Source organism: Dendrobates tinctorius, unplaced genomic scaffold (assembly GCF_039654945.1).
Source record: "Dendrobates tinctorius isolate UK_male_01 unplaced genomic scaffold, ASM3965494v1 ptg000223l, whole genome shotgun sequence".
In the NCBI taxonomy this organism is placed as follows: domain Eukaryota; kingdom Metazoa; phylum Chordata; class Amphibia; order Anura; family Dendrobatidae; genus Dendrobates; species Dendrobates tinctorius.
In genome coordinates, this window is record NW_027361890.1 from 28,198,109 (window position 1) to 28,216,836 (window position 18,728).

Here is an 18,728-nt window from a genome sequence, read left to right on the forward strand (position 1 = left end):
CCTCGCCACTAATGGCTGGAGTTCCCCTTTACCTGTCTGGAGGCCTTAGGGTATACGTTCCCACGGTCAGGAAACGCTGCGGGTTGGACGCTGTGTATAATCTGCAGCGTCCAACCCTCAGCGTCCAGATCTTACAGCATTGTGGATGGGATTTCAAGAAATCCCATGCCCACTATGCGTGCACCGACGCCCGCGGCTCACCCGTGGACACAGACAAATCGCAGTATGTCAATATATAAATTTCACCCATACAATGTATTGGACACAGTGATTCCACGCGGTTCAATGAGCACATGCGGAATCACCTGCGTCCAAAAGTCGGCAGCGCACGTGCAACGTCCAAAGCGCTGCCAATTACTGACCGTGTGCACCCGGCCTTATGCTCAAGGCCACAAAAATACTGCATCCTATGGAGCCCTGTACAGACACACAAACTGCACTAATGAGTTTTATTTTGAGTTTCTACTGACTTTTGGGGGAAAACATGTAATGGAATATTAAAAAAAAAAATGAAAATTGTGCAAAACTGTGGCCTTACATGGAAGAACGAAAATCTCCCCAGGAAAACATCAGCACAGAACTGTGACTCCATGCTACAGAGAACGGGTACAGATCTGTAACCAGATTTTGTGCATGAGGCCTGGGAGTCTACAATCTCTATCCAAACACCAGAAGACATAATGGAGGGTAGCCTCTAGAATCTAGGTCATCAATAAGGTCTGAGAGGTTATTCTGGAATTTACAAATACATATACCCCAAATGGCTCCAAAGGGACGGCAGCCCTTCATCTATACACTTAGATCAGCCAGAACATTAATGGCAATTTGAGGTGAAGAGAATACCATCCATTATTCTGTGACAGGCAGAGGTATTAGGAAGCAAGGGAGTGATCAGATTTTGAGGATGAGATAAAAAACAGGAAAAAAAATAAGGATCTGGGTGACTTGGCAGGAAGAATATTGTGAGATCAGAGTGCCCTTGCTGAGCCCTGAAACATCCTGACTGGACTACAGCGCACAGGGAGGGCATGGATTCTGTGGACGGGCTAGTGGCGGCTGTATCACTTAGCACCAGGAAGCAGACAAGCCGGTGGTGGTAGTGCCATGCTCTGGCACCCGCCGGTCACCTCTTTATGGCAGCGTTGTACCCTAATGACATCCCTAATCAGCAGGATAACGTGCACCGACACATTGCAAGTATTATTCCAAGATCTTAATTCCATGGCGCATCCGTCACCTGGACGCTCAACACCAGGCACAAAGCAGCCGATTGGGGGAGAGAACCCCGCACAGACGGCGACAGAACGGTAAAACATGTGTGGGACCACTGTCCACAGGCCATGGCATCAGTACAACCCAGGTGGGGTCATCAGGACCACCACACCTGGCCGTGACCACAGACTCGCCAACCACATCCGACACCGCACAAGGACTGAACCCCAGTGGCCACTTCTGAGACCAAGCTGCCAACTTCACCAACTGTCAAGTGTCAGGAATGACAGCAGCAGCTTTGTAATAACGACCAGGGCTGTACCCGGGGCAGTGGCAGTGTGCAGCTCGCAGCCATATACGGGTGCACGGTGTGTGACGGCCTGGGCCCCCTGCACCGCTCACATGGGCACCCATAGCATACACGTAGCGTCCTCTGCCCCGTGCAGCACAGAGCGGGCCCTCCCGTGACAGCCCCGTGCACAATATCATTCTCGGGCACTTCGCTCCGTTATTCCCCACAAGAGCCGCCCTCACCTATTACCGGACTCCAGGCTCCTTCCGCTCCCGGGAACAACGAAAAAACAGCGAGGCCCAGATTGTACCACTTCGCGCACGAAAAGGGATTGCCGAGCTGTGAGCATTTCCATGAGAGGCAGAAATGGAAAGCAAAACGCAGCTAGAACACCCCTGCTAAAGTGGTACAGCTCTGCCGACCAATCAGGAGCCACTTGGTTACGTCATCATAATTCGTCACTGGAACGGAGTGGGTGTGGCTTGTGCAGGAATGGGTGGAGCTAAGGACTCTGAGTGAGCGCTCCTGGGTGCCTAGCTGTGACGTCACGTGCCGTGACCTCTGCCGGGGACACCGGGGAGCGATCGCTGCACGGCAATGGCTACTCCGTTCTGGAGGAATGACGTTGTAAAGTGGATCACCGTCTTCATTCAAAAACGCCAACATTTTTAACCCCTTAGTGGCGGGACCAAATGTTTTAATTCTGACCAGTGTCGCTTTATGTGGCAATAACTCTGGAACACCAACAAATCTCAGTGATTTTGAGAATGTTTTTCGTGACGTTTTACGTTATGACAATGTTACATTTAGGGCAATGTGTTTTTTGTTTATTTTTAGGCTGTGTTCACATAAAGCGGTTTTTACCGCGGTTTTCACTATAAAACCGCTAAAAATAAGCTTCCCAGTCATTTCTATGCATTTTGCACTTTTTGTGCACATTGATGCGTTTTTTACCGCGAAAAAACCGCATCGCGGTAAAAAGCGCAGCATGCACATTAATTTTGCAGATTTTTCCGCGGTTTAGGCTTGTCCCATGCTTTTAGAAACCGCTGCGGAAAAAAACACATCAAAACCGCGCCAAAACCGCCGCGGAAAAATAGGTGCGGTTTCTGGGAAGGGATTCAGGTTTTTGTGCAGAAATTTTCTGCAACGTGTGCACTTACCCTTACAAACTATCAGAAAGTTGTCAAAACTGTAAAAAAGTTGCAATTTTCAAACGTTGAAAGATTATCCCTTTAAGGGCTTATATTCACTGGCAAGAAATACGGACGAGTGCAAGCCGATAAAAAATCAGATGGCACTCGGACCAATGTTATTCAGTAGGTGATATCTCATTTGCGATTTTTTTTTCTCAGCCGAAATTGGACTGAGAAATAAAATCGCAACATGCTGCGTATCTCGCCAATGCAAGTTAATGGATGCGAGAAAAAAATCACACAGCATCATGCAAGTGCTGTCCGATTTTTACACACCGGCATCCTTTGAAAAGCTGACAATTCATGTACGGTGTACAGTAAAATCACACTGACAGGCTAGAATAGAACAGAATACATATATACATATACAATAGGTGTGTATGTATATATATATATATATATAAATATACAGTATATGTCAGTGACACATATATATATATAAATATATTGCATAGAGAGATAAATAGCAGAATAGCCGATAATTCATTTGTTGGCTTCTGTAAAATCAATGCAGAAGCCGACAGGATAGGAGACATGGATTACATACAGTAAATGCATGCAGAACTGTTAGATTTATGGATGTCAATGACCAAGGCTAAGTTCATACTTGCGTTCCAGTGGTTTGCGTAGGGCTGCGTACTTCTTCCGTTAAGCTCCGCCTACTTCCTCATGTGTCCTGCGTCGTCCTGTGTACCTAGCTCTAACATTGGGTACGCAGAGACATGCATTGTATGCGGATGTGTCCACATGCAGCGTTTTGACGTGCCCGTCGACTGCACGGAAATGCAGCATGTTGCGTTCCCATGCAGTCAGTGGACACGTCAAAACGCCGCATGTGGACACATCCGCATACAACGCATGTCCCTGCGTACCCAATGTTAAAGATAGGTACGCAGGATGCATGCGCAGGTAGGAGGAGCGTAGGCGGAGCTTAAGGGATGACGTAAGCAGCCATACGCAGAACAGCCATACGCAGAACTGCCATACGTAAGTGTGAACTTAACCTAATACTGTTAGTAGTTTGTGTGTGTAAAATGCCCCCAGCCACCCCAGAAAACGCGCAGATAGGATGTAAGGATTTGGTTGGTACATTCCACCTGCCCATTAGTTTGGGGGTGATAGGTGGAAGAAAAGTCCAGCGTCACCTCCATGAGTCCACAAAGAGCTCTCCAAAACCGGGAGGTGAATTGAACCCCTCTGTCTGACACGATGTGCAGAGGGATGCCGTGGATTCTGAAGATGTAGGAAATGAAGATCTTCGCCAATTCAGGAGGAGAGGTTAGACCGGGCAGAGGAATGAAATGGACCATCTTCGAGAAGCGGTCTACAACCACTAGAATCACAGTACAACCGGAGGAACAAGGCAGATCGGTAATTAAATCCATGGCTATATGCTGCCATGGAGCCGATGATACAGGAAGCGGGAGCAGAAGACCGGAAGGGTGGTTGTCTGTGTACTTTGTTCTTGGCGCAGGAAGGGCAAGATGCCACAAAGTCTTTAACATCCTGGGAAAGGGATGTCCACCAATAGTAGTAAGAGATTAGGGAAAAAGTCTTCTTGACACCAACGTGGCCGGCAATCTTGGACGAATGGCCCCAGCTTAACACACGTTTTCTGTTATGATTAGGTCACCGAGGAGGATAGCTGGGGAATAAGCTAGGCAACCAGAAAACCAGAAAGGTTAGTAACTAAGCGGATTGCAGACCCCTAAATCTAACAACACAACTAGAATTAGCCATGGGATGTACCTACGATGCCCTAGACGCCTCGGCACAGCCAAAGAGTTAACTAAGCCTGAAGCAAGAAAGGGGAAAGCTAAACTGCCCCGGAGTAGAACCCCAAAGGAATAGATAGCCCCCAAACATATATTGCCAGTGAGACAAGATGAGGCATAAACACAGGAAGCAAATAGAGTAAGCAAATGATGGGGCCCAAACTGTCTAGATAGAACAGGACAGGAATGATACTGTCTGCAATCACGCAAAAACCCTAAGAAAAATCCAACACGCCTGATATGCAAAAATACTGAGGCCACACGACCTCTCCCCCACTAGATCAGAATTCTAGTGTGAACTGGAAGCAAAACAAAAGATACTGATACAACAGGGGACTAGCAATACTGAACAGACTGACACAAGCTGTGACATATGGAACGGGGTACAGCACTGGTCCCAGCAGGGAACAATGCTGAACCCACACAGCAAAGCAGAAAGCAGAGAAAGGCAAAAACTGGACCAAATGCAAAAAGATTTCAGCAAACAAATAACTTATCTGAACGATGCAGGACCAAGCAGGGGGCAAGCGGACTTCAAAATGCACAGGAAGAAAACCAAACCACCATCAACAACTGAGGGAAGCTTGCTGACTTAAATCTTCCCAGTCTGTAACACCTGACCTCCAATCATCCTGTTCAGGTGATTGACTTCTGTCAACCCGACCAGCTCCATTACCCGCAGCAACCACCAGAGGGAGCCCAAACTCAGAAGTCAGGTCACAAGTGTTCACAACAGTACCCCCCTTGAGGAGGGGTCACCGAACCCTCATCCAAGGCACCAGGCTGATCAGGATGGGCCTGGTGGTAGGCGCAAACCAATCTCTCGGCAGGAATGTCAGAAGCAAACACCCAAGAATTATCCTCCTGACCATAACCTTTCCACTTGACCAAGTACTGGAGTCTCCGTCTAGCCAGATGAGAATCCAATACCTTCTCTACCTCATACTCCAGATTACCCTTAACCAATACAGGATCAGGGGGCTCAGCCATGGGAACTACTGGCTCCACAAACCTTTTCAACAAAGATTTATGAAAAACGTTGGGAATCTTAAACGTTACTGGAAGAGTCAAACGGAAAGAAATGGGATTAAGGATTTCCAAAATCTTATAAGGTCCAATGAACCTTGGCTTGAATTTTGGAGCCGCAACTTTCATAGGAATATTTTTTGAGGACAACCAAACCATGTCACCCACTTTAAACCGGGGACCAATGGTCCTATGCCGGTTGGCAAACCGTTGGGCCATCTCCTGAGAGTGAGACAACTTATCCACTACTTGATCCCAAATCTGCTGCATTCTCTCTACCACAGAATCCACACCTGGGCAGGCCGAAGCCTCCACCTACCCTGAAGAAAATCGAGGATGAAACCCAAAGTTGCAGAACAAAGGAGACATCAAAGTGGCAGAACTAGCCCTATTATTTAGAGCAAATTCAGCTAAGGGGAAAAATGAGACCCAGTCATCTTGGTCAGCAGATATAAAACTTCTCAAATAGGTTTCCAAAGTCTGGTTTGTTCTCTCAGTCTGTCCATTGGTCTGAGGATGAAATGCAGAGGAGAAAGACAACTGAATTTCCAGTTTAGAACAAAAAGCTCTCCAAAATCTGGAAACAAACTGGACTCCTCTGACAGACACAATGTTCTCAGGAATACCGTGCAAATGAACCACCTGTTGTAAAAACATGGGCACCAACTCAGAAGAAGATGGCAACTTTGGAAGTGGTACAAGATGGACCATCTTAGAAAATCTATCACAGATCACTCAGATAACAGTCATTCTCTGAGAGACAGGGAGATCAGAAATAAAATCCATTGAGATATGGGTCCATGGCCTCCTGGGCACAGGCAGGGGCATCAACAAACCACTAGAACGAGAACAGGATTTGGACCGAGAACAAGTCCCACAGGACTGCACAAAATTCCTGACATCACGAGATAAAGCAGGCCACTAAAAAGACCGACTCACCAAATCTGGTACCAAAAATATCAGGATGACCAGCTAACGTGGAGCAATGAATTCAGAAATTACTCTTCTCCTCCACTAGTCAGGGACATACAATTTCCCCATAGGGCATTCCTCCAGGGCAAGTCTGAAATCGGGTGAAATGGCAGAAAGAACCACACCCTCATTTAGAATGGTAGTAGGCTCGGTCACATCAAGAGAATCCGCAAAGAAACTCCTGAAGAGGGCATCCGACTTAACATTCTTAGTGCCCAGAAGAAAGGAGACCACAACGTGTGAAAAACAAGGCCCACCTAGCCTGTCTAGGATTCAAGCGCTTGGCTGTTTCGAGATAGGTCAAGTTCTTGTGGTCGGTGAGGACCACAACTTGATGTCTGGCTCCCTCCAACCAATGTCTCCAATCTTCAAATGCCCACTTCATAGCCAGCAATTCCTGATTCCCCACTTCATAGTTGCGTTTAGATGGGGAGAATTTGAGAAAAGAAGGTACAGGGATTCATCTTAAAGGTTACCGGATCTCTTTGAGACAACACGGCTCCTGCACCAATCTCAGACGCATCTATCTCCACCTGAAATGGGAGTAAAACATCAGGTTGCCGTAGAACTGGAGCAGAAGTGAATCTCTGCTTAAGTTCCTGAAACACCGAGACTGCCTCTAGAGACCAATTCACCACATCAGCGCCCTTTTTGGTCAAATCAGTCAGTGGTTTAACAACACCATAAAAATTACTTAGGAATTTACGGTAGAAATTAGCAAAACCCAAAAACTTCTGGAGAGCCTTCAAGGAAGTGGGCTGAACCCAATCATAAATGGCCTGGACCTTGACCGGGTCCATTTCAATAGCAGACGGGGACAAAATGAATCCCAAAAACAAAATCTTTTGTACGCCAAAGAGACATTTCGATCTTTTAACATACAGAGAATTTTCTCTCAAAATCCAGGACACAGTCCGAACATGTTCCACATGAGAATCCCAGTCACTGGAAAAAAAATCAAAATATCATCCAAATAAACGATCAAAAACTTATCCACAAAGTTCCGGAAAATATCGTTCATGAAAAATTGGAAGACGGAAGGGGCATTAGTGAGCCCAAAAGGCATCACTAGGTACTCAAAATGTCCCTCAGGAGTATTAAACGGCGTCTTCCATTCATTATCGTGCTTGATGAAAATAAGATTATACGACCCCCTAAGGTCAAGCTTGGTAAACCAACTAGCACCTTTCACTGTGGAAAATAAGTCAGAAATCAGGGGTAATGGATACTGATGCTTAACAGTGATTTTATTAAGGAGACGATAGTCAACATGGCCTTAATGAGCCATCTTTCTTGGCCACAAAAAAAAAGCCAGCACCTAAAGGTGAAGAGGACGGTCTGATATGACGCTTCTCCAATGACTCCTCGATATAAGATCGCATAGCACCATGTTCAGGTACAGATAAGTTGAAAAGCCGACTCTTGGGAAATTTACAACCGGGCACTAACTTGATCGTGTAATCATAACTCCTATGAGGAGGCAAAGACGCAGACTTACTCTCACTAAATACATCCGAACAATCAGCCAAATAGTCAGGAACATTATGAGACTGGGGAGAAATGGCGAAAACAGGAGTGTCACTAAGAACACATTGACAACCCCAACTAACCACAGACCCAGATTTCCAATCCAGAACAGGATTATGGGTCTGCAACCAAGGAAAACCCAGAACAATGGTATTGTAACGTCCGTCTGCGGTTCTGGGCTGCAGCCAGGCAACACCCCGAGAAACACTGATACCCTTTACCCCTATACAGGGATCTGGATTTACAACAGAGCCCAGGAGGCGCTGTCTGAATAGGAGCAGCGGCCAGAGCAGGACGGTCGTCAGAGTGAAGTACAAAAACAGCAGGCAATAGCAGAGTCAATTTCAGGCTAAGGTCAGAGTCAAAAACCAGGAGGGCGGCAGAGGTACAGAATCGTTAGGAAGTAGCAGAGTCAGAATATCCAGGCCAAGGTCACAAACCAGGAGAGTAGCAGAAGTACAGAATCGTCAGGCAAAAGAGGGGTCAGAAATCCAGGCTGAGGTCAGAGTCAAACAGAAATCAATCACTAAGTAACACACAGGGGAACCAAGAATATATCCGGCGGCTTGCAAGACCAGTCCCAAGGTATTTGAGGGATTAGGTCATCCCTCACAGGTTCCTGGACTGGTGATGTCATTAGGGCCGCCCCCAGGACCAGGCCAGATGGAGTTGCAGTAACCCCCTGATGACTGACAGAGGGGCGGAGCCTGCGCCCACCAGATGCCTGCGCAGGAGCCACTTCTCTGTCACCACCATAACTCACGGGCGGACCACGGCGCCTCCCAGTGGCCGAGGCAGGAACAGCCGTCCCCGAGTCTGACAGTGAAGTGGCGGTCTGGCGCCTCCTAGAGGCCGTGACCGGAACAGCAGGCCTCGAATCCAACGGTGACGTGACAGACCGGCGCCTCCTAGTGGCTAAAGCTGGGACCATAGGCCCTGAGTCTGACGGCGATGTAATAGAACCACGGCGCCTCCCAGTGGCCGAGGCAGGAACAGCCGTCCCCGAGTCTGACGGCGAAGTGGCGGCCCGGCGCCTCCTAGTGGCTGCGACCGGAATAGCAGGCCCCAAATCTGACGGAGACGTGACAGGTATCATGTAAATTATGCAACACCAAAAATTAACAATTCTCTTGGTGGTCTGGGGCGACCCACACTATCACCTGGGTCCAAATCTGGGGTTTATTCTCCGCCAAAGGAGTAGCATCAATACCCCTTAACCCCTCTCTGCCATCTGACGTATTATCCCGTCCATGGGACCCGGGCCCCTAGGCCCATGGACGGAATAGTATGTCATAGCGATCAGTGGCGCTCACTTGGTGAGCGCCGCTGATCGCGGCTGGGTGTCAGCTAATTATCACAGCAGACACCCGACACTATGTGTCAGGGGCGGTCACGGACCGCCCCTGACACGTTAACCCCTGGCACACTGCGATCAAACACGATCGCAGTGTATCGGGGTTTAGGGAAGCATCGGGAGGGAGGGGGCTCCCTCCGTGCTTCCCTGAGACCCCCACAGCAGCACAATGTGCAGAGTGCAGGCACGAGGAAGCCTTCTGCAGTGCCTGTGACAGATCGCTGATCTGTCACAGTGATCTGTGATGTGACAGATCAGCGATCTGTCACATGACAGTTACGTCCCCACTGGGACATTGTAATAAAGTTAAAAAAAAGTGTAAAAATAATTTATAAAACATCGCTAAATAAATTGAAAAAAAAAAGTTCCCTAATAAATTCATTTTTTGGAAATAAAAAAAATAAATAAAAGTAAACATATTTAGTATCGCCGTGTCCGTAACGACCCGCCCTATAAAACTGTCCCATTAGTTAACCCCTTTAATGAACCCCTTAAAAAAAAAAAAAAGCAAAAAATAAAGCTTTATCATCATACCGCTGAACAAAAAGTGCAATAACGCGCGATCAAAAAGACGGATATAAATATCCATGGTACCACTGAAAATGTCATCTTGTCCCGCAAAAAACGAGCCATCACACAGCATCATCAGCGAAAAAATAAAAAAGTTATAGCTCAGAGAATAAAGCGATGCAAAAATAATTATTTTTTATATAAAATTGTTTTCATTGCATAAAAGCGCCAAAACATAAAAAAAGACATAAATGAGGTATTGCTGTAACTGTACTGACCCGAAGAATAAAAGGGCTTTATCAATTTTACCGCACGCAGAACGGTGTAAACGCACTCCCCCAAAAGAAATTCATGAAACGCTGGCTTTTGTTCATTCTGCGTCCAAAAAAATCGGAATAAAAAACGATCAAAAAATGTCACGTGCCCAAAAATGGTACCAATAAAAACATTAACTCGTCCCGCAAAAAATAAGACCTCATATGACTCGGTGGATCAAAATACGGAAAAATTATAGCTCTCAAATTGTGGTGATGCAAAAACTATTTTTACAATAAAAAGCGTCTTTTAGTATATGACAGCTGCCAAACATAAAAACCGCCATAAATAGTAAATCAAACCCCCCGTTATCACCCCCTTAGTTAGGGAAAAATAATACAATTAAAAAAATGTATTTATTTCCATTTTCCCATTAGGTTTAGGGCTAGGGTTAGGCAGAGGCGTATCTAGGCTTTCTGGCACCCGGGGCAAGAACTTGGTTCGGCGCCCCCCCCCCAAAATACATATGCGACTTGCACACTTAGGCCTCTTTCACACATCAGGTTTTCGCCGTCAGGCGCGATCCGGCGCTTTTGACAGAAACCGGATCCGGCAAAATGCAATGCCGGATCCGGTTTCCCCCCCATTGACTTGCATTTGCGCCGGATCGCGCCGTATGGCCATGCGTTTCATCCGGTTTTCGCCGGATCCGGCAATGTGTCGCGATCCGGCGTCTGGAAAAAACGGCTACTGTAAAGTTTTTTGTCTCCGGCGAAAAAGCCGGACACGCCGGATCCGGCACGTCCGGCTTTTTCACACAATGAAAGCCTATGAGCGCCGCAAAGCGCCTGATCCGGCGAAAGCCGGATCCGGTGGCCGGATCCGGTTTTTTTGGTCTGAGCATGCTCAGTAGCTCTGCCCACAAGACATATATAAAAGCAAGACAGTGGGACCCACAGCCACACCCAACATGCCACCCAAGAAAGCAACCAAGCGAAGCAGGAGAAGGCAGGAGACCACTGCAGCACCATCAGCACCACCACCACCCCAAATGGAGCAGCAAATGGAACATGCTGAGGAGGGGAGGCCAGCAGCAGATGAGAGACGGTAATTATCAAATCCCCCATTCCTCCAAACTAGGGCTATTGAATATCAAGATATTCATTGGCCCTTTGTTTCTCTTTATTCAACAGCCGCCCAATAGATGCAGCAGCAGCAATGGCAGCAGCTGGAACACCACCCACAGGCATGGAGTGTGGCCACCAGGAAGACAGCACATCATCTTCTGGGAGCCCTCCCTCGCATCGTCAGCGTTTGACGGTAAGTTTTTATTTCCAAAATCCATCATCTCTGTAATATATGTCTATTCATTGCCTTTTATTTCAAAACAGGATTCACAAGATGAAGAGGAGCTCCCAGAAGAAGAAGGAAGGGGTGGACAGACACCTGGAGTTGGCTCACAATTGGTAAGTTTTTTGCATCAAACGCAGAAACACAACATCACACTACACACAACACATAGAAAACAATGTTCTGCAGACCACACACAGCAAACAAATGCCTACATCCAAAGACATAACATTTTTTGTTTTCTTCTCTAGTCTTCCCAATCTGGTGCTCGGCCAAGAGGTCCTCGCAGTGCCTCCCAGGGTCGTCGGCGACAGCAACGCGGCGGTCACCAGCGTGTAAGTATAAATATTTTTGCTTTGTTTTTTTTGCACTTTTTATTTCATTTCTTTTGTGGAGGCTAATTATGTTATTTTTGTCTTTTTCTTTAACAGCCTTCACAGCGTGCTACCGACTCTGACGGTGAGGATGGAGGACTCGATGTGGACCACCTCATCGATCTCGTCAGAGAAAGGGAGCCGCTCTGGAATATGGCTGACCGCCGCCACGCTGACCTTATCGTTACCCGACGACTCTGGGAGGAAATCTGTTCGCTCCTTGTGGGCCGCTGGGAGGACCTCGATGTTCGGGCCCAGATTAAAGAGCGTAAGTATATACAGTACCGGTTGCTTGATGTAAACCAGTGTTTCCCGAACTCCAGTCCTCGTGGTCCCCACGGATCATGTGTTCAGGATTTCTATTTACTATGGAAATCCTGAAAACATGACCCCTGGGGACCATGAGGACTGGAGTTTGGGAAACACTGATGTTGTATACTAACCACTTTGTCCTTTCTCGTTTCAGGGAACAGAATTGTGAATCGGTGGCGGTCTGTGAGGGATCGTTTCAAGAAGGAGTTCAATAAAGAGATGCGGGCCCCGAGTGGATCTGGAGGACGCAGGAGCAAGTACAAGTACGCAGAAGCCCTGTCGTTCCTCCGGGAAACAATGGTCACTAGAAGGTAAATATTACACACCACATGTGAAAAAAAATGTTAGATGTAAATTTTTTTTTTCAGCCAGGGCCATACCATGTCAGTATTTTAATTGTTTTTTTTTTCTCTTTATTCCACAGCACGGTGAGCAGCACTCGGGAGCCTGCACGATTGGACCCTTCTGAGGCGATCCCTGAGGAGACCGGCACCGAGGGACACTTCGACCGCCCCGGTACATCTGCACCTTCCCAGCCTTCCCACACATTCGACCCATCTGTCCCATCCACCAGCACAGGAGCATCGTGGCCGCCTACATTACATGAAGCTGCTGGTGAGGAGATCGCTTTCCCTTTACCCCACCCTTCTGCCCCTGCCACCTCTAGTACACCTGCGGGTACTGGGCGGCAGCGGCAGAGGGGTCAGGAAAAGACTTATGCGCCAGAGTTCTTGCATCTGAATGCATCTTTCCAGAACTGTCTAAAAGTCTTGTCAGAGCAAATCTCCGCAGGCTATCAGCAGATCAACTCCAGCATTCTGGAGGTGAAGACACTTCTGCAAACCATGCATTCAGAAGCAAGATCTTCGCCAAACCACACCTTTTTCAGGTCTGTTGTGGAGCGCATGGAAACGCTCTCTCCTGCCCAGCAGATGCATGTAATGCATTCATGCCACGCTGCTCTCCAGCAAGTTACCTCCCAACCTCCTCCTCCCACCACAGTAGTTCCTCCACCTGCACCCCCTCCAGCCAATTTCCATCCTCCCCCTCCTATTACATCTACACCCCCTCCAGCCACTTTCCATCCTCCCCCTCCTATTACACCTACACCCCCTCCAGCCACTTTCCATCCTCCCCCTCCTATTACATACCATCCACCTCCCCAGCACCATCCACCTCCCCAGCACCAGCAACCTCCCCAGCACCAGCAACCTCCCCAGTACCAGCAACCTCCCCAGTACCAGCAACCTCCCCAGTACCAGCAACCTCCCCAGTACCTGCAAACTCCCCAGTACCAGCAACCTCCCCAGTACCAGACATCTCCCCACTTCCAGCAACCTGCCCCGTACCAGACATCTCCCCACTTCCAGCAACCTGCCCCGTACCAGACATCTCCCCACTTACAGCAACCTGCCCCGTACCAAACTCCTTCCCCATACAACTTGCCATCAACATCATCTGCTCCTACAGTCCCTGCCCAACCCTCCACTCCACCACCCACCACCTCTTCTGCTTCCCACATGTCCACCCATTCTGTAGTTTTTTCCACACCTTCACCTCTAACTGTTCCTTCCCCACCACGATCCCAGTCCTCTCTCCACACTCCCAGTGTCGAAGTGTCCCGCAGCCCCTACAGCAGTATTTCCACCACACACTACACAGATTTATAATGTGTGTATTTAAATAAAAATGACCAGTTTTATGGTTTCAGTTTTATAGTTTCAAAGCTTTATTAAACAAGTTTATTAAAATTTTAAAAAAGTTTACTAAAAAAAACATTTTTCAATAAAAGTTAAATTATTTTACAATGGTTGTCTGTCATTTCTTTCTGCGGCGAAAAAGGTTAAATACAGGGTATTTAAAAGGTGAAATGGTATTCAAAACTAGGTATATAACTGTGGGTAAATTTTAGCTTTTTGCCACAGTTGTGTTCCTGGTTGTGTTTGAAGCAAAGTATTTCACCTAAAAAGTTGTGTTTATTGTTGGTGATTTCCTAACAATGTACACAACTTTTGTTAAAAGGTGAAATACTTTGCATAAAACACAACCAGGTACACACCTGTGGCCTAAAGCTAAAAATAGAGACCATGACAAGATAGCCAACTTTGGTTGGCAAAGGTATATACTGTTGGTACAGAAGGTACACAAGTTTGGTTAGGGGAACAAATCTTTCACACTCTGTCATCCTGCCAGTGTACTCTGCCTTGAGGTGACATAAAGTATAGTGCAAAATTGTCCCTCATTACTGAAACAGTCACAGAACTTCTAGTGGTAATGTCATGGTAATCTTGCAAGGTGGTTTCTTCAGAGGTGTCCTCAATGGAAATGGGTTCCTTGCAGATAACAAAATTGTGGAGTACCACGCACGCTTTGATCACCTCGTCCACAGTTTCTGTCTTGAGGTTGATCGCAGTCAATAGGACCCGCCATTTGGCTGTCAGAATACCAAAGGTACATTCAACCATTCTTCTTGCTCTTGTGAGGCGGTAATTAAAAATGCGTTTTGGTCTTGTCAATCCTCTGCTAGAGTACGGTTTCAAAAGGTGTTCTGACAGCTGGAAGGCTTCATCCCCTACACAGACAAATGGCATAGGTGGACCAGATGTTTGCGGCAGAGGTCTAGGTGGTGGGAACTGGAAGGTGTTTCCATACAGTTTACGCCCCATGGCAGACAGTTTGAAAACTTGAGAGTCATTGGAGCGGCCATAGGCCCCAATATCAACCGCAATAAATTTGTATTCCGCGTCAGCGATGGCCATGAGGACAATTGAAAAATATTTCTTGTAATTGAAATATTCTGATCCCGATCCAGCTGGCTTTACAATGCGGATATGTTTCCCGTCCACAGCGCCCAAGCAGTTTGGAAACTGACATATCTGTTGAAACTTGTCAGCAATTTCAATCCACCTCTCTGTTGTGGGCTCTGGTAAAAACTCTTCAGCTAAGGAGTCCCACAGTGCACGGCATGTGTACTTCACAATTCCAGATATGGTGGAAATCCCGAGTCTGTACTGGAAATGCAGTGACGAAAGGGATTCTCCAGTTGCAAGAAATCTGTGGGGAATTAAAAAACAATAAATTAGTTTTAAATCACAGCATTACATACCAAAACTGACCTATAACACTTGGAGATACAAACTACCACCAACAAGATTGCAGTGAAAGTGTGCTCTGATGCGATCACATCCAATAAATGTGGCTTACCTTAAAGTCACCATCAGACGCTCTGCGGGTGAAACAGAGAAGCGGCAATAGGTGTCCGCTTTTCTTATGAGGTGTGCAATGCGCTCCACCAAGTAATCAAAATTCTCCATTTTCATCCTAACATATCCAAAAAATGTATCCGGGTTTCGTCGAAGGTCCATGCAGAGTGTAGAATAGACCCCACGCGTCATTCTCTTGGCTGTGATGGGGTGGATCCACAAACGTCGTCTACGATGCCTGATGCGCTGCTGTCTCGCTCTCTCCTTCTCCAGAACAATCACCCTCAAACGATTCGCCTCCGCTATAAAATCCGCCAAATTCTTCAAAATATTTCCAATGACAACATCCATCTTCGCCAGTAACTTGCTCTTCTCTCCAACCTGCACTTTCTCCTCTACAACCTGTCAAAGAAGGGCTGTAGGAACATGCTATATATAGTTTTCCAGTAGCCAATCCCGTTCGGAAGGCCACAAGGGTCAATTTTAAAAACCGGATCCGGCGTAATCCGTCGAAAAACGGATAGAAAAACGGATGAACCGGATGAGACGGATCCGGTTTTGTCTGTCAAGAAAAAGACGGATCCGGCAGAAAACCGGATCCGTCACATCCGGTTTTACGAAACATTTGCCGGATCCGGCGTTCCGGCACGACGCCGGATCGCGCCTGACGCCGAAAACCTGATGTGTGAAAGTAACCTAAGTCATGTACCCACGAGCTGCTCTCCCTAATGCTCTCAATGTTCAGTAAAAAACTGAAAGCAGGATGAGAAGCTCGTTGTCACAAGACCATAACTATGAAAATCGCACATGAGTGAAGTGTCCATGTGATGACTACTGGAACCTGCAGAGCTGAATCCTGACGTTGCAGCTTCTGAATTCTCACAACGAATGCACTGCACACTTTTAGGATTCTCCCTTGCCGATGTACGGTCATGTCAGCACAAGTATGTGATTTGTATACTTCTGGCCACATTCCGACTAGACGTGCCCGGCCCCTGACGAAGCCACAATTAGTGGCGTCACGCATCGGGTCACTGCTCTCTCAGGCTCCACTCCACCTTATTGATGGCCACTGGCATATACCAGTCAGAAGCTCCATGCCTTATCTTGCAGGGGGTTACTTTAGCAATTGATATCTGATTCAGTGTGTCTAAAAAGACTAAGGTATTGAAAGGGTAACTATTATATGGTGGGTTGATAGGTGAAAATGATTTTTTCCCTGGATCTCACCTTTTTATATATAGGCCTTTCTTCATAGATAGGGACATGTTGCAATAGTTATTTTATACCTACTGTTTATTCCTGCAAGATCACTGAGGTGGTCAGGGTGTGATATAAAGCGGCAATTGAATATATGTTCATGTATCTCCTATTTGAATTGGTATAATTATGTTTAAGGACCAGTGAATTTATATGTGAACAAAGCATTTTGGTTACATGCATGCCCTTTTTTCTACTCACCTAGTAGGCATGTTGTATTTTTAGCAAGAACATTTAACCCAAGAGCTAATGTGCTTATTTTTGTACATTTAATGTGCACTAGGTTGTATTAACCAGTGAACCTGCAGGGGGTCCCTATTATGATATGCCATTTGTATTTTTCTAAGGTTATCTCTTTAGGTTTTTACTAACTGTGGTGGAGTGTTACAGCTGTGAGCTTTTGGTTCTATTTCGAACCTATGATCTTTGTATGTCACATGTGTGACCAGGGCCGGTTTTAGACAAAGTGGGGCCCTAGGCAAAAGTTTAAAGTGGGACCCCATATGCTAACATTGTAAAATCACACATTTAGGTTATATTACACGAGCAGGATGCGGATACAGGTGGCAGAGGGGCCTGTGCTGGCACTGTGGCCCCCATATTCAGGGGCCTTATATCAGCTGCCACTATTAGCATTACACAGGAGCATTGCTAGGGTCAGAAAAGATTGGGGGGGCCCAAGCAGATAACACAGCAGGGCTCCCAACTGTCCTGGATCCAGCGGGACAGTCCTGATTTTGACACTCCTACCTGCGGGATTGTAGTTTTCCCCACACTGCAAATCAGCCGCCATGCCCACCTGTCATTTCAGAAGGGACTGTGTACCAATCGCCATACAATTCCCTCTATGCACCGCACACTGCAGAACAGAAGGATGTTTGCTTTGTCTACAGTATGTTTAAGGCCACATTCACACGTTGAGTATTCGGTCAGTATTTCACATCAGTATGTGCAAGTCAAAACCAGGAGGTGAGAAATCCAGAAGTGGTGACGTGTTTCTACTATACTTTTCCTCTGATTGTTCCACTGCTGTTTCTGCATTACAAATACTGATGTGAAATCCTGACCGTGTGAACGAGACCTAATAGTTTAATTCACCAAAACCACTTAAAAAATTGCAGCGAAAAATACCGTTGCAATATCTGCAGCTTTCTTTCTTACATTCTTTCATTGCTTTCTACGGGTGAAAACACACTGAAAGAAGTGACATGCTGCAGATTTAAAAAGTGCTACAGTTCTGAAATTCAGTCAGAAAAAAAACAAGCGCATGCAGGAGATTTCGGAAATCTCATATTTTGCTGGCACTTTAAAAAGCAGCTTTTGGCCACGTTCATATGCAGAATTTTTGTAGCTTTTTCTTCTGCAAATAAGAAGTTTACAGCATTTTACAGCACAAGCAAAGACTGAGATTTTCAGAGATCTCCTGCACACCCTTTTATTTTCTCCTGACTGAATTTCACAACTGCAGCATGTCACTTCTTTCAGCAATTTTTTTCACCCATAGAAAGCAATGAAAAAGTTTTAGAAAAGCTGCAAATGTCGCAACGTTGTTTTTCGCTGTGTTTTTGGTGAATAAAACTAACTTTATTAAACATGTACTGTAGACAAAATGAATACTATACAAAAAAAAAACAGCAAAAGCTCTAAGGGTATGTGTCCACAATCAGTAAACTCTGGATGCTGCGTACATCCGCAGCATCCAACCCGCAGCGGCCAGATGTTACAGCATAGTGGATGGGAGTTCTAGAAATTCCATGTCCACTATGCATGCACATACGCCCGCACATCACCCGCAGAGACGGACATGCAGCACGACTCTCCAGACTGCAGCATGTCTATTTATCTTGCATAGATGAGAGTCTCCACAAGAGAAATCTCACCCCTACAATGTATTGGGTGCGGTGATTCCACACGGTTCAATGAACACATTCTGAATCACCTGCGTTCAAAAGATGGCAGCACTTTAGACAGAGCACATGTCCACTGCGTCCAAAGTGCTGCCATTTCCGGATCGCCTGCACATACCCTAAAAAATGGGTGTTTTGAAAGCAGTGTTTTACTGCCAAGAGAGCAGGCTTTGGCTGCAAAAAAACAAAAACGCTGATTCCTA

General features: G+C 46.5%; 1 protein-coding gene across 2 annotated transcripts in view; it reads right to left on the reverse strand.

Moving 5' to 3' along the window:
* NCOA6 (nuclear receptor coactivator 6) overlaps positions 1–1,904 on the reverse strand; it is an 83,987-nt gene extending 82,083 nt beyond the window's left edge. For both annotated transcript variants that reach the window (XM_073555417.1, XM_073555416.1), the window contains exon 1: positions 1,747–1,904. The gene's annotated coding sequence lies outside the window, so the exon portion shown is untranslated. The remainder of the gene's footprint in view (positions 1–1,746) is intronic.
* Between the last annotated feature and the right edge of the window lie 16,824 nt (positions 1,905–18,728).